The sequence below is a fragment of the Helianthus annuus genome, chromosome 8 (genome assembly GCF_002127325.2).
Source record: "Helianthus annuus cultivar XRQ/B chromosome 8, HanXRQr2.0-SUNRISE, whole genome shotgun sequence".
Taxonomy (NCBI): Eukaryota; Viridiplantae; Streptophyta; class Magnoliopsida; order Asterales; family Asteraceae; genus Helianthus; species Helianthus annuus.
Window position 1 is genome coordinate 81,665,771 of NC_035440.2, and position 15,340 is coordinate 81,681,110.

The 15,340-nt window shown below is 34.0% G+C and overlaps 1 long non-coding RNA gene across 1 annotated transcript; it reads left to right on the top strand.

Moving 5' to 3' along the window:
- The first annotated feature begins 10,251 nt into the window (after nt 1-10,251).
- Nucleotides 10,252-13,333, top strand: LOC118481261. Its single transcript, XR_004865122.1, has 5 exons — nt 10,252-10,571; nt 10,653-10,826; nt 11,092-11,202; nt 11,314-11,359; nt 11,442-13,333. It is a non-coding gene; the product is annotated as an uncharacterized LOC118481261 (long non-coding RNA).
- The last annotated feature ends 2,007 nt before the right edge of the window (nt 13,334-15,340 follow it).

The window sequence follows — 15,340 nt, forward strand, 5'->3', positions numbered from 1 at the left end:
GTGCAAGTTTTTTACTTTTTTAAGATGTGTTGTTATAAGGTCCAGAATGGTTGTTCTTTAGAGAGTTGTATATATCGTGTACAAACTTGTACAATGATGTGGTTAGGTGTTTGAACTATGCAATTTTGGTGAAATTTAATTTATATATTGTGATTTATGAAATTTTGTGAGCGGAGAAAAAAAAATTATTATTCATCTGTATATTTGATATATAGTCATACGGGTAGGAATATGGTAAAAAGTGTCTAAAATATGAGAAGGGTAAGAAGTGTTTTAAACCATTGGATATTTGATCTAATGGTTGAGATCAATAGGGTATAAAATGTAAATTATGTTTTAATTAGAAGGATCTTATGTAAAATTAAAGGGCAATAGTGACTTTTCCAACGTTTCAAATATGGTAACCGTTTCAAAACCCCCATCAATCTCCTATAAATCAGCGAATTTATGGTAACTGTTTCAAAACCCACATCAATCTCCTAAAAAATCAGCGAATTTCTTGTACTGAAATAAATTCTTCGATTTCCTTCACAACAACTTTTTATAACACTATAAAGAAGAGTATATTACATGATAAAACACTATAGAAAGATATAACACTATCTGTTTACTGTAAGACACTATACATAAATAAAACACTGTTGATGGGGGATAAAACACTATTAAAAGGAACAGTATGTTACATGATAAAACACTATAGGAAGATATAACACTATCTGTTTACTGTAAGACACTATACAGAATAAAACACTATTGATGAGGATAAAACACTATGAAAGGAACAGTATATTACATGATAAAACACTATAGAAAGATATAACACTATCTGTTTACTGTAAGACACTATACAGAATAAACACTATTGGTGGGGATAAAAACACTATGAAAAAGAGATTAAAGATACATGTACATAATATAACACTATTGACTGGGGAATATAACACTACAACAAGAACTTACCGTAAACAATTAAATGTATAGAACAAATCGAATTCGAATCACATCCCTAATATATCGCCTGATATTTTTGGCAGTTATCTTTGGAAATCAATTAATTGATAAGAATGGACAGTTACTAATATACCCTTTTGAATTAATTAAGATAAGAGACACTTGTCATTCCCAAATTATTTCTCACACTTCTCACAAAAGTTGGACTTTTTACAGGATCCTCTACCATTTTTTAATATATTTTGTAATTGGTTGAGACCGAAAGAAATAGAAAAGATAATAATAAAAGTATAAGAAAATATTATTTAATTAAAAGAAGAGAGAAATATATAGTTATTTTTAGTGAAACTATAGGGTAAAAATTGTATATGAGATGTAAATGCTTTCGCAGCTTTAAATATGATAATTTAACAGCAAACCAGTCATCTTTCCGTCTCCTAGTTACACCTCTCCAACATTAGAGTTAATGTTATGCATATTGAGCGAGGAGAGAAGAGGGGACTAGGCAGCATTGGCTCACGCTTGCTTGAGTGGTTCATTAGCGGTGAGTCTCTTGTTGCGAAACAGCGAAAAGTTACATTTGCATTGCTGTGAAATGGCTAGAACTAAATAAAGTACGACTTGTCATAAAATAACTATAATTTTTTAAAAACTACATATAAAATTAACAAACCTTAATTTCTTTACACAAAAATCATTCTCATCTCTAGTTCTCTACAAATATACAAAGAAACTATGAACCCAAAGAACCCATTCAATCCAAACAAAACCAAGTCAAACCCGAATAATTTTTCGATTCGATTCATCACAAGTTTATCACCCATAATTAGATCTTAAGTTTCCAGTATCCAACAACCACAAACTTAACCTTAACCTGGGTTTTAAATAATAACAACCATAATATTTATCAAAAAATAACCACTAACAACGTGTAATGTATGGTGAGGGAGTGATTTCCCTATTTATATGACGTTTATGTGACAACACTAGTTATTATTTAAAAATTAATTTTATACTAAACGTGTCTTTATGGTTTATTATGATGAAAATCGGATATCAGTATAACAAAATCGAAAAAAAAAAAAAAACCCTCCTCTGAAGTGTATAAAAATGACAAATAAGGCGTCAACGATGGTCTATCATAAAGAAAATACTTAAAAATATATATCTATGGTAGACAGTTTAAAATCTCGTGACAACCAAGGAAAGTGTGACGGTGTTTGTCCTACAAACATTAAAAATAGTGTGCAAAAATGCAATGGGGTCAAACCGAGTTGACTTAAATTGACGACTAATATTATTTTGGACGGTGGTAATTAGCATTTAGCATTTTTTTTTTTAACGGCTAATTTCTTTAATCCCCTGTTGTATGGGACTTGAATCCATGATTTTCCCCTTTCCAACCTAGGTATTTTAAAGGCTTTGCCTTTGCCAATGGATCACCACCCCATTGGTATTTAGCATTTCTTCTAACTTGAAAAGGACGGTGGTAATTAGCATTTAGCATGTCTTTTAAACTGGAAAAAAATGCCGTTGAGATCTTCTTGCTACATAGGGATGAGCATTTGATAACGAGTACTGAACCAGTACCGTACTGGTACCGAATTTCTCGTATCGAATTTTTTCGGTTTCACTGGTGACTTTTTGGGATTTTCGGTACCGGTATTAGTAAAATACCGATTTTAACCATCATGTATCGGTATCGTACCAGTCTTGTACCGGTACCGTACCGTACCGAACATTTTTCGGTACCAGTATTGATACTCAGTTTTAACAATTTTCAGTACTGGTACCACGCTCATCCCTTCTTACCTACTCAATCCTTCCAAACAGCTTATTAAGATTAGATCCTGCACAAACACCATCTCAACAAAGTCACATGAAGTATTCAACAGTTGTATTTATTTGTCGGCTAGAGTTTGAAAATTTTTAGACAAATCCAAAAAAAATATCAAAGTTATAAACTCGAACGTGATACACATAGTTACTTTGAAATGATACAAACTGTTTTACCCGAAACATGTTTGATTATACGGAATTACATATTATAACTTTAAAATTATAAACTTATAGCAAAAATGTGAATGTGTATTATAGCAAAAATGTAAATGTGTACAGTGTATAAAACAATTATATGTAAATTATAAAATTTGTTGCTCATTCTTTACTTTTAAGTTTGGGTATAAATATTAGGGTCGGGTTCGTCTACAAAGTCTAAATTTATTAAATAATGTAAAAAGTCATAAAACACTATAATTTCAGCCATAAATAATTCCACAAATAACATAGTGAAGACTACTAAAATAATATATTCAAACCATAATAGTCTATAAAAGCTTCAAATAAACAAGCGTAAAACTATGAATATAAAACATAACATGCTAATTAACATAAAAGTTAAACAAAATAATGTTTGTTATTCGATAATCAAACCCTTATCATCCAAAACACAAAATACAACCCACATATATGATGTTTTAGTAATCTTCATTTTGTTATTTGTGGGTTTTACATGTGTTTTATAGTTGACATTTTAGTGTTTTGTGACTTCTTAAAATTTTTAGAAAATTTGGACTTTGTAGCCAACTCGTAGCCATAAATACTAAACAAGTTTAAATGATAACATAAAACTCATTTAAATATCAGATTGTGAAAACACATTTGAATAATGGGCATATAAACGCATTTAAACAATTCAAACTGTGAATCAACTAAGCTAAGACGTACTGGTCTGTTTAGCTACACGTGGTCGCGACTCACAAGTTAAGTTCGAAACTAACCCGAATCCGTTTAAACTAAACTTAAATTTTCAAATGCATACAAGATTCAGACGTTTCAGAAAGTCACATTCAAAATGTGAATAGGAAAAAAACAAAAAAGCAACCAAGGTGCAAAATGGATTCAACGTTTAAAATTTGTACAAGCATTTATATGTTTGATGAATTTAAGACCAAATAAGATAAATAACTTATCAAGGGTCGAATTGGTTAATGATTAAAAAAATCAAGTTACGTTTTAGAAGATCAAAATGGGGGTGTGTTGTTACAAGACTTTTAGTCAAGGGACTAAAATCTGGAACTGAAGAATCAAATTTAAGCGTGGGACGACTAAGATAGGTTCTACCGATAAAATTTCTCTAAGTGGCACAACGTCTTCAGATATATAGTAGTGCTTGCAAAACAGTACCACCATTTGGGTATGTGCGCCCAATTCGATCGCCCACTTGGCTAATCTTCTTGACAGCTCTGGTTTGCGCAAAACCTGGTAAATGGGGCAGTTTGTGTACACATTGATTGTGTGAGCCTGAAAGTATCTGCGTATACGCCTGAGGCGTGGACAAGTGCTAAGACTAATTTTTCCGTCACTGAATATCTTGTCTCCGGGTCTGTCAACACCCTACATCTATAATAAACAAGGGTCTATACTTTGTTGCGTTCTACCAATAACACCGCCCCAATTGCCATGTCTGAAGCTTCAAGGTACATGATGAGTGGCTCTCCTTTGACAGGCGCAGTAAGCATGGGTAGCCTTGCCAGGTATGTCTTCATCTGCAGAAATGCTAACTCAGCTTCGTTTGTCCACCGAAATTGCTCTTTCTTAAGATATTTTTTTAGTGTTTTAATGAAAGGGATCGATATGTCTGCGTGATTGGCTAAAAATCTGTTGATGGCTACGAGTCTCCCCTTCAACACATGGGCTTCTTTTTGAAGACGTTGGTGATGGCATCTGGGTGATTGCTAAAACCTTTCCGGGGTGTACCTGAAAACCTTCTTTTTTGATTGTGACTCATAAAAATTTTCCTTCCTCTATTCCGAATGAGCATTTGCTTTGGTTCAGCTTCATGTTGAAGTTGCGCAACCTGATAAAGGTTTCTTAAAAGGCTTAGAGCCGCTAAAGGCTTTTTGTTTGCACGTGTTGCATATTGGTTGGTGTTCACTAAAGGAATTTTAAAGACGCTTCAACAACATTGATTTCCGTGAGAAGGCTCGTGGTGGAGTTTCAACTGGCTATTTTTGAAAATTTGATCAGTCAATGGCTATTTTCGTTATTTTTTTAAATGGAAGATTCTTAGGGATGGCAATGGGTCGGGTTTGGGACGGGTTTAGGTAATCCCAAACCCAAACCCGGTTAGATAAGCTTGTCCCAAACCCGTTCCAAAATCCGTCGGGTTTCTAGCGGGTAAATACCCATCGGGTATCGGGTATACCAGGGGGTTTCGGGTAAACCCGTTAATTTAAAAAGATTACTTGTTGGGTGTACTCATCTCAAAACCCATTGGGTATTTATCGGGTAACTACTAACCGGTTACATTTTGTATTCTCATTATAAAAATATATATCAAATAACTACAATGTATATGGAATAGAATACCTATATGTGTAAAAGACGGATGTATCGTGTATATACATATTTAATAATATAAAAGAAATTATATCGGGTATATAATCGGGTAAACGGGTACACTTTATCGGGTAATTGGGTCGGGTAAACGGGTATATCACTAAATCCCAAACCCGTCCCAAACCCGCGAAAAAAAATATAAACTATTCCCAAACCCGTCCCAAACCCGATTAACCGACCTCAAACCCGTCCCAAATGTGTCGGGTTTCGGGTTTACCCAACGGGTTCGGGTTTGATTGCCATCCCTAAAGATTATGTAGTGGGTGTCATATCCATTTTAATGACTATAAATTACGTGTTTATACAATGTTAGGTTTTTTTTTCTTACTATATACATTAACAAGTCTCTCTTGAATTGTTATAAAAAGTAAAAATAAAATTTAGAGTTAATTACATGAATAGTTTTTATGACATGTTAAATCATGTCATAGATGTTTTTTTTTTTTAAATGACAAAGTCATATTTAAAATAACACATTAGAAAGATGCTAGGGGTAACAAGTCACAAAGAATACTGAAAACACACTATTATTTCTGATAAAGATTGTGAAGTTTCCCTTTGTTTTTCTATCCAAACAAACAAAGTTGCTTTGATCTTCTCCAAAATTTTCTACACTTTCTTGTTGATATTGTTATATACTCTATACAAGGGTGAGGGGGCACCCTCAGTGACCCCATGCGGGGACCAAATGCGCCGAAGAAGGGCGGTGCCGCCATTCAATCGGGGACCAAAATCGGGGAGCCGACACCGAAGAGGGGAGGAGAGAGAATGTGGGCCCCCCATTCAATCAACCAATGATATATATATATATTTTTTTAATAAAAAAACAAGTCACTTAAGAGGGGAGTGCGGCCATCAAATTGGGGTGTGAGAGGAGTTTAAGAGGGGAGTTGACGTGGCATAACCTGATTGGGTGTGCGTAAGAAAGGGGACTCCCCTCTTAGGGGAGTGCCCCGCTCACCCTAAACCACTAAATGATCTATATAATTAAGTCTAAATTTTACGTATATTATACTATATAATTATTCTAAAATCTCCAAAATCAACACAACCTTGGAGTCAAAGTAGTTGGGAGAAGCGACTCGTTTGACAAAATAGTACGTGTTCCAAAAACTTCAAACACTTTGAATTATGTGTTTCGTGTGGCCACACAACATTTATTAAATGAATCTATTTATTATTCATGTTCGTGAAGTACATAGATTTTTACAAGCACACCTTCTGTTTCTTTACCAAACCGTCAACAATTTTTGTACGCCATTCATGCCTCACGAAATAAAGCTGTCCACGTGGTTCGTGTTTATATAAATCTAAAATTGAACCGGTTTCGGGTAAAAAAAACCCCGATATGCCCATCTTTAGTTACACCCCATAGATTCTTAAAGCAACTAAAGATCAACAAACAGAAAATCGACGACTAGATAAGATGCCTGGTGCCATTATTCGAGGGATAGGGAAGCGTAAACTATGGGGTTTTCATATTCTAACGAATTTATCCTAGATCGGCGCTTCATTTAATCAGAAGACGTCTCGCAACAAGATCTATTAACTGAGGCGCTATGTATTTTAATTATTTAATTTTAGGTTGCGTAATTCGATTTCATATAATAAAAGTAATAAGAAAAAACGAGTTTAAAGTTAATTATATTAGTAATAATAAATCAATTAAAATTAGAAAAGGTAAAAACACATGATCAAAAGTAATAATATCAAAGGGCCTTTTTTGGCTTAGCGGTATTAAGGTGTTAGATAAGTTTTTTCTTTTCATGTGGTGAGAGTTCAAATCTCATTGGTAACAAAAATTAAGCTATTAAAAAGTTAATAAAAAATTAAGTAAAGTATTAATCATCCTACCACATCTTTTACTTAATATGTTTTTTTTTTATTATAAATTTCTATAAAAAAAACTCATCAAAGGTGCCTTATCCTTGACCAACCCGCTTGGTTCTGCTTATGGAGGTTCCACTGCTAATAAATATTTAATTTGTAACTAATTCATAAAAAATAAAATTTTAAACAATATTATTTATAGTATGAAAAGTTTTTGTATTTTCTTGAGAAGTCAAGCGATTTATTAATAAGCAGAAACCGGCCCAATGGACACAACAAGTGGGCTTAATCAAAGCTTGAGCATCAAAGCCCAAGAGGAACTGAACCAAAACCACAACATAAATCTTTACAATATTTCAAGATATTTTGGTAACAGAAAACCGAACAATTACCCGAATCAGTCGACAAAATGAAATGGTAATAACCGAACCCAAAAGCAAACCACATGTTCGGTAATCTACTTGTATTTCGTAATCTATACCTTATAATAAAACAAAACCATCTGAAGCCATTTGGCATTTGCTTAAACATGTTATTGCCACATGGCATCTTATTGTTTCTCTGATTCTTCCTTTGAGCGGCAATTGAAAACCCATTTTCTCTTCTTTACATTCACAAAACATCCGCTCTTCCACTTCAATCAAATCAATATTTCCAAAATTATGAAATTCTTTCCATTCTCAATTTATTTTCAAATTGAAACCTCTGTTGTTATGCAATCATCACCAATCCTTTTCACTCTAAATTTGTTTTTTCAAATCACAAATCTTGAGCCGATGGTGGCGGAAGTGGTGGTTGAACACAAACCAGCGGTGGTGATAGGATTTCCTTAGTTGTCAGCGGTGGTGGTGGTTCTAAGGCAATGGTTGTAGTTATTGGTGGTTTTTAAATGATCAGATTTGTCTCCCGGTGGCTAGGTTTCTGCCATGAATCACTCCTTCTACTTCTAAAAATCTGCTCCAGGTTTTTTATCCCTTTCGTTCACACTTCGTCACGTCTATTTCGAATTTAGGGTTTTCAGACATTTTTTTTTGAATAGGCTTTCTATTCAGGTACGTTTGGATTACGTGCATTACAATTTCGATGTTACAATTGGGTTTTTTCGATTGGGGATTTAATGATTTTAGGGTTTTAACAGGTTTAATGAACACATTTATGTTTGTTTGTGAATTTCATACTAGGGTTTTAACAGGTTTAATCAGTAAACTACTTATTGCCGATTAATCTCAACATTTACAACACTGGCTATAATTTAAGTTACCGGATCTCTATTTTAATTTAAAAAGGGAAGATAATAGTGTGATCGTTTTGATGTACTTTATAGTCCATTTCAGAACCATGAGTTTAAATTTACTTCGGTTATGTGTGATGTAGCCAGCTAAAGCTTAGGCTGGAATATCTTTATTAGGGGTGACTGTTGAAGTATGCAGTTCCGAGGGGTTTCTTGCATCTTACTCTGTTTGGTTTCAGGAGTTGATTAAACATCTTCAGGTATTTAGATTTTACTCTGTTTGGTTTCAGGAGTTGATTAAACATCTTCAGATATTTAGATTTTGTTTCGCTTTTATAGTTTGCTTAACATTCGTGTGTATAGTGCATGTAATGCCAAGGGTGGGAGATTAGTAAACTTCACCAACTATTTTGGAATTTCGAAGATTACCAGTTTTGGATCTAACACAAATTTTAATCTTGCATGTAAATCAGGCTTCTACAGGGTCTAACTTTGTGAAACTTGCATGTTGTGCCTCTATTTCAGATCTTCTTACAAGGTATATGCTATATCTTTTGTTTTCATCACATGTTATTGCTCAAATGAAGCTTTACATTGTGTTATCAAATCAAGATTTCCAAAATTATGAAATTCTTTCCATTCTCAATTTATTTTCAAATTGAAACCTCTGTTGTTATGCAATCATCACCAATCCTTTTCACTCTAAATTTGTTTTTTCAAATCACAAATCTTGAGCCGATGGTGGCGGAAGTGGTGGTTGAACACAAACCAGCGGTGGTGATAGGATTTCCTTAGTTGTCAGCGGTGGTGGTGGTTCTAAGGCAATGGTTGTAGTTATTGGTGGTTTTTAAATGATCAGATTTGTCTCCCGGTGGCTAGGTTTCTGCCATGAATCACTCCTTCTACTTCTAAAAATCTGCTCCAGGTTTTTTATCCCTTTCGTTCACACTTCGTCACGTCTATTTCGAATTTAGGGTTTTCAGACATTTTTTTTTAATAGGCTTTCTATTCAGGTACGTTTGGATTACGCGCATTACAATTTCGATGTTACAATTGGGTTTTTTCGATTGGGGATTTAATGATTTTAGGGTTTTAACAGGTTTAATGAACACATTTATGTTTGTTTGTGAATTTCATACTAGGGTTTTAACAGGTTTAATCAGTAAACTACTTATTGCCGATTAATCTCAACATTTACAACACTGGCTATAATTTAAGTTACCGGATCTCTATTTTAATTTAAAAAGGGAAGATAATAGTGTGATCGTTTTGATGTACTTTATAGTCCATTTCAGAACCATGAGTTTAAATTTACTTCGGTTATGTGTGATGTAGCCAGCTAAAGCTTAGGCTGGAATATCTTTATTAGGGGTGACTGTTGAAGTATGCAGTTCCGAGGGGTTTCTTGCATCTCACTCTGTTTGGTTTCAGGAGTTGATTAAACATCTTCAGGTATTTAGATTTTACTCTGTTTGGTTTCAGGAGTTGATTAAACATCTTCAGGTATTTAGATTTTGTTTCCCTTTTATAGTTTGCTTAACATTCGTGTGTATAGTGCATGTAATGCCAAGGGTGGGAGATTAGTAAACTTCACCAACTATTTTGGAATTTCGAAGATTACCAGTTTTGGATCTAACACAAATTTTAATCTTGCATGTAAATCAGGCTTCTACAGGGTCTAACTTTGTGAAACTTGCATGTTGTGCCTCTATTTCAGATCTTCTTACAAGGTATATGCTATATCTTTTGTTTTCATCACATGTTATTGCTCAAATGAAGCTTTACATTGTGTTGATCAGCAATGAAAATATTTTGGCGCTCAATTTTTTTCGTTTCACCAGATGATTTTCTTTCCTCCTTTTCTTCATCCATTGTTCCCATCCACAAACCCTAAAACTCATCTAATGTGGCGATATCATCTTACAATCCGATTCGGTGCCTATCAAAAGCTTTTCCTTTCATATATACTCCATCTGCGATCCATCTCTATCTGCGATTCATCTCCATCGACGATTCATCTCATACCGCTTCAGATAGTTAATAGATTTTGTGGATTCTGTAGACTGATTTAGGTAAAAGTTAATGATGGCTGGATTGCTGTTGGCCGAGAACCCTGATGATGGTGCCTAGGGTTGCAATCAACTTTCGCAAGTTTCTGGTAAGCCTTTTATATCGCATAATTGCTATTTAGCTAATTATATGTATTGCAGTATAATGATATATTTTGTGGTTTCTTTAGACGGATTTAGGTAAAGGTCGATAATGGCTGGATTGGTGTTGGCCAAGAACCCAGATGATGGCGGCTAGGGTTCTGATTTATTAGCAGCAGCGGCAGATGTTCTTCTTAATTCGGCCGGCGGCTGTTAGGGTTCAGGAACTTGCCTGTATAAGCACATCCAAACACTCAAAACAGGTGATTGTGTAATTATCATAGGTTTGAGCAGTATAAGCACATCCAAACACTCAAATGTTTTTGAATAATCTCATATGAGTAATGTTAGATCTAGATATTCTTTTGATTTTATTTGTTGATCTGCGATGTTTGTTTGAGATTAGTGCTTTTATGTTTCATAATGTCATTTTTAAATCAAAACTGTTGAATTGTGTTTTGGATCGATGTGTTTTTGGATATTAATTTAGTTAAAATTTAGGGTTTTATTTGTGATTTGTGGATTTAGGCATCATAATTATTAGGATAGTCGCAACAACGAGAAGTGGATGTGTATATCTCCAGTGAACAAGAAGAAGAGGATGTGCTTCTCTTCAATATAGTTCAACGGCAATAGAAGGTACTTATTTCGTTTTTTTTTTCATTCTTTCAAATGCATTTACTTTTTTTATTGATGTTACATAACTAAAGGTACGTGGTTTGCTATTTTGTGTTATTGTTGATGGATTAGTAAGAAGAATAAGAGGCCGGCATCTTCAACGTATAAGAAGAGAAAGGTAAGAATACTTTTTGAGTAGTTATACATTAATTGTCATTTTTTTTGTTTTAATTAGTCATCTGTACATTATTTGTTTATAGGGGAGATTCATTGTTGAGTTAAAGGACATGAGGAAGGTTAGTAGTAACGATGAGGTATATGTATAGCTTCTCTTCCTGATTCAGCATGTTATTGCGTACGGTAAAGTGGTTATGTGGTTGTTTGAATGCTTAAGTCACGTTGGTTTGATCCATGGCTGCAAAAACATATATTAAGTTAAGGCGACATGCTTGAGTGGTTCATGGCTGCAAATAGATATCATAAACAAGGCGGAATGCTTAAGTGGTTCGGGGCTGAATCATGTGTACAAACCGTGAGTTCGAAAAGTAGTCTTAGGGAATATCAAAGGTGAGTTTTATACGCCCCCATTATGGTACTTTAATGGGTTTTGAGGCTGTTCACATACTCTTCTGATAAATGTTTTTACAAAATTGATTTTATAAGGTTGTGATGATTATTAAACTAAAACATGACTTTTAATGAAGTTTGGGGCTGCTGTGATTAAAATTTTTAGAAACAAGTTTAGATGTATAACTAAATGTGATATAAGTTAGAAGATCGTTTTAGTGTACTATCAAGGTTAATTACAATTATTGGTTGTACAGATAGATTTGTTGTCGGAGTTTTAGGATTTACTTTTGAGTTTTTGTTTTGTTTGAGTTTACACCAGGTATATGGGCTTTTAAGGAGAAATCAAATCTAAGGATTATCATCGAACATCTTTTGAAACCATCAGGTTTGTGTCTATATGGAACTTTTAAGTAGTATGGTCTATATTTTCATCGAAACCATCAAGTTTGTGTCTATATGTAACTTTTAAGATTTCATTAGTTTTATTTCCTAACTTTTAAGTGGTTTGTGATTTGGACCAAATTGGGCGATTGATAAGGTTAGTGAGAAGAAGGGGTATATGTTGCCTAGGGCGAAGATGGAGAGTGCGGATTTGGCGAGGGTTATTAATTTGGGATGAGGTACAATCAGTGGTGAAGTCGATTACGATGTAGGTGAAGAGGGCACCGATGAAGAACAATTTGTTGAAAAATTTAATACTATGTTAAGGTTGAATTTGTATCCATTAGTGTCATATCCACCACCGGTCTATGCCGCCCCATACCCGCCAGTTGGAGGCTGCCCTGCACTGACTTTCTACCCTTCATACCTGTCTAAATCAGGTGGTTATCCACCAGCTCCATACCCTCTTCTGGCTGCTCCTTATGGTCAGCCCTATCCACCTAATTTAGCTTATCCTTCCCAACCATATGGTTCCGAGTATCCCCCAAATTGGGAACATGCGCGTCATACCACAGAAGTTAGGATTCAATAACATACAGTCCATGATGAAGTATGATTACAATAAAAATCATGACCATATGGTTCCCAATATCCCTCTCCTGGTAAGTCTTTAATCATGTCTCAGACTTTTGTTTTTTCTATTAAAAATGATTAATGACTTAAAATGGTGCATGATGACTGTCACCATATTGTTTATAGTCATTTATGTATAGATTTACATATGTTTATTTGTGTATATAATAAAAATATATATTGTTTATGCTAAAAAACTAATACGTGACTGATAATTCAAATATCACATAAATATGTGCAAGACCGTTTTACTTCATTGGCCCTTTGAGGAAGTCGACCCGTTGAAGAAACAGATAGAAAGACCAGGACCGTTTTACTTCATTGGCCCGACCCGTTAATGAAACGGATAGAAAGGCTAGGACCGTTTTACTTCATTGGCCCTTTGAGGAAGTCGAGAGTTTGAGATACAATAACGTCAGGAGTTTGAAGAGTTCGAGCTAGATCTTGATTCGATTGATCCACTCAACATACGAACAACCACACAGGTTTTATACTTTAATTATAATTTGTTGTATAACGTAACATGCTATATAAACCAGGTAACTATAAACTTTAATAATTCCAATAACTAATTGAGTTCGTGGTATGTTTATTTGATATTTTCATACTAATGTGAGATTTAGTGCTTTGTTGGGTGTAATTTATTTTAAGACCCTACCAATAGAATAGGAGTTCAAGGCATAATAGTGACCAATCGAAGTGTCTTTTTGCTGGGGTTTGTTAAATCCCAAATCAGGTTGAAGACTTGGAAGAATGTAGTTGGAGTTGTGGTGTTTGCAACGTTTTGGATATTGTGGGAATATAGAAACGAAAAAATTATTTAACACAACAACAATAACAATATTGCTGCCCCTAAAATGGTTGAGTTTATTAAGGGGATGCTTTCTTTTGGATCATGAATAGATCTAGGTTTGTTCCTTTGAGTTGAAAGATGCAAATTGATTTTAATATATATGTAGTCTATTGTAAATTGTAACTTTAGCTCAACTCCTTACTAGTGTTTGGTTCTATATTTAATAGATCATGGATGTTCAAAAAATCATACTTCATAAGAATTAAATAAATTGTTAATTTGAGTTAATCCTATCTTCACTTTTTTTACCACTGCATTAGTGACAAATAAGACGAAACAGTTGCGTCACAATGTTTGCTGCAAGGTACAAGGGATTATTTGCAAAATATACTTATTGCATCTGCCATACAACAACATTTGTACCATATGATATAAGTAAATCAAGTTATAAATCTTGCATTATATGCCACACGTTATAAACTGAAAAATTCGAGATGATATGATTGTAAGAAATGCCATTTTTATTAAACAGGTCAATGTCATTTTTACCGGTAAATGGGTCAGCGTTACCACTTTTAGTAAATGGATAAATTAAATTTACCATTTTATTAACGGGTAACACTACCATTTTTAGTAACCGGGGTGATGAGTACATATTTGTACATGGGTCAATATTACCACTCACTTGAAAAAGGGGCCCATTTTGCTATTATTCGCTTATTATATTAAACTTTTATTTTGAATTCGGTAATATGTTATGGTTTAATACACTGTTAAATATTATATAATTTACTTTAAGTAACCCGAGTGACACACGGGTACTTAAACTATTTATTTATATTGGAAGCATGCCAAATGGCTCATCTTACACGTGGCCGTTTGGTCGGTTACTTGCTGTTGTCGGAGGCCTTCTGGCCCTCTTTGGCGGCGGTGGTGAAGACCGTTGCCGTTCTTAAATGTAAACCATAGGTCGTTGCATCTTTGTGACCACGTTGTGGTTTGATGATGGTTGTTGTTCTTGAAGGTACTGATTTCGTATCGCGTTGAATGACGTCGGTTTATGTTGGTTGGATGATGGTGACTTTTGTCATTTGCGGTTTTTTCTCTCTTCTTAGTGGTAACCTCTGTTGTTTTTTAATCTAATGTGGCAACATTTGTGGCTATGACAATTATTTCTTAGTCGGGCTATTGTGTGATGGCCATAAACAAGTACTAGAGCCAGCCCTAATTCTGAGCCAAACTTATTTTTTAATCTTTTACAAATGTCATTTAAGATTTTACAGAACTGAGGAGGAACAAAATTTGTATAGAGCATTGTATTCTTTATGGATTGTTTTCTTTTTATATTTGATTTCTTATAATCATTTTATTCTTTTAGGCAACGACGGCAAACCTACTAATAAAACGACAAATGTAGTTTATAAAGAACTATTTAGTGATTTGTGATTTTCATGTACTCATTTATCTATAATTTTTTAGTTCAGTATCATTTTTATACGTTTTAATTTAAAAATGACTCATTACAAAGTTCATCTCAATGCCGGTAGATATTATGTGTTTGTATTAAGCCATCCGCGAAACTCGCGGGTTCTTAGACTAGTGACTCAATATACAAGATAACCAAGTGAAACTTTTGTAGTTATACCATGGAGGTGTTCATCGAATGAATTTTTAAATTATTCAAATTTAATTTTTTAAATAATATTTTTTGTTTGAATTCTAATTTGATTAAAACTGGCCAATTCGATTCGAATTCGTATTCAAATTAAATCCCAATTCGAA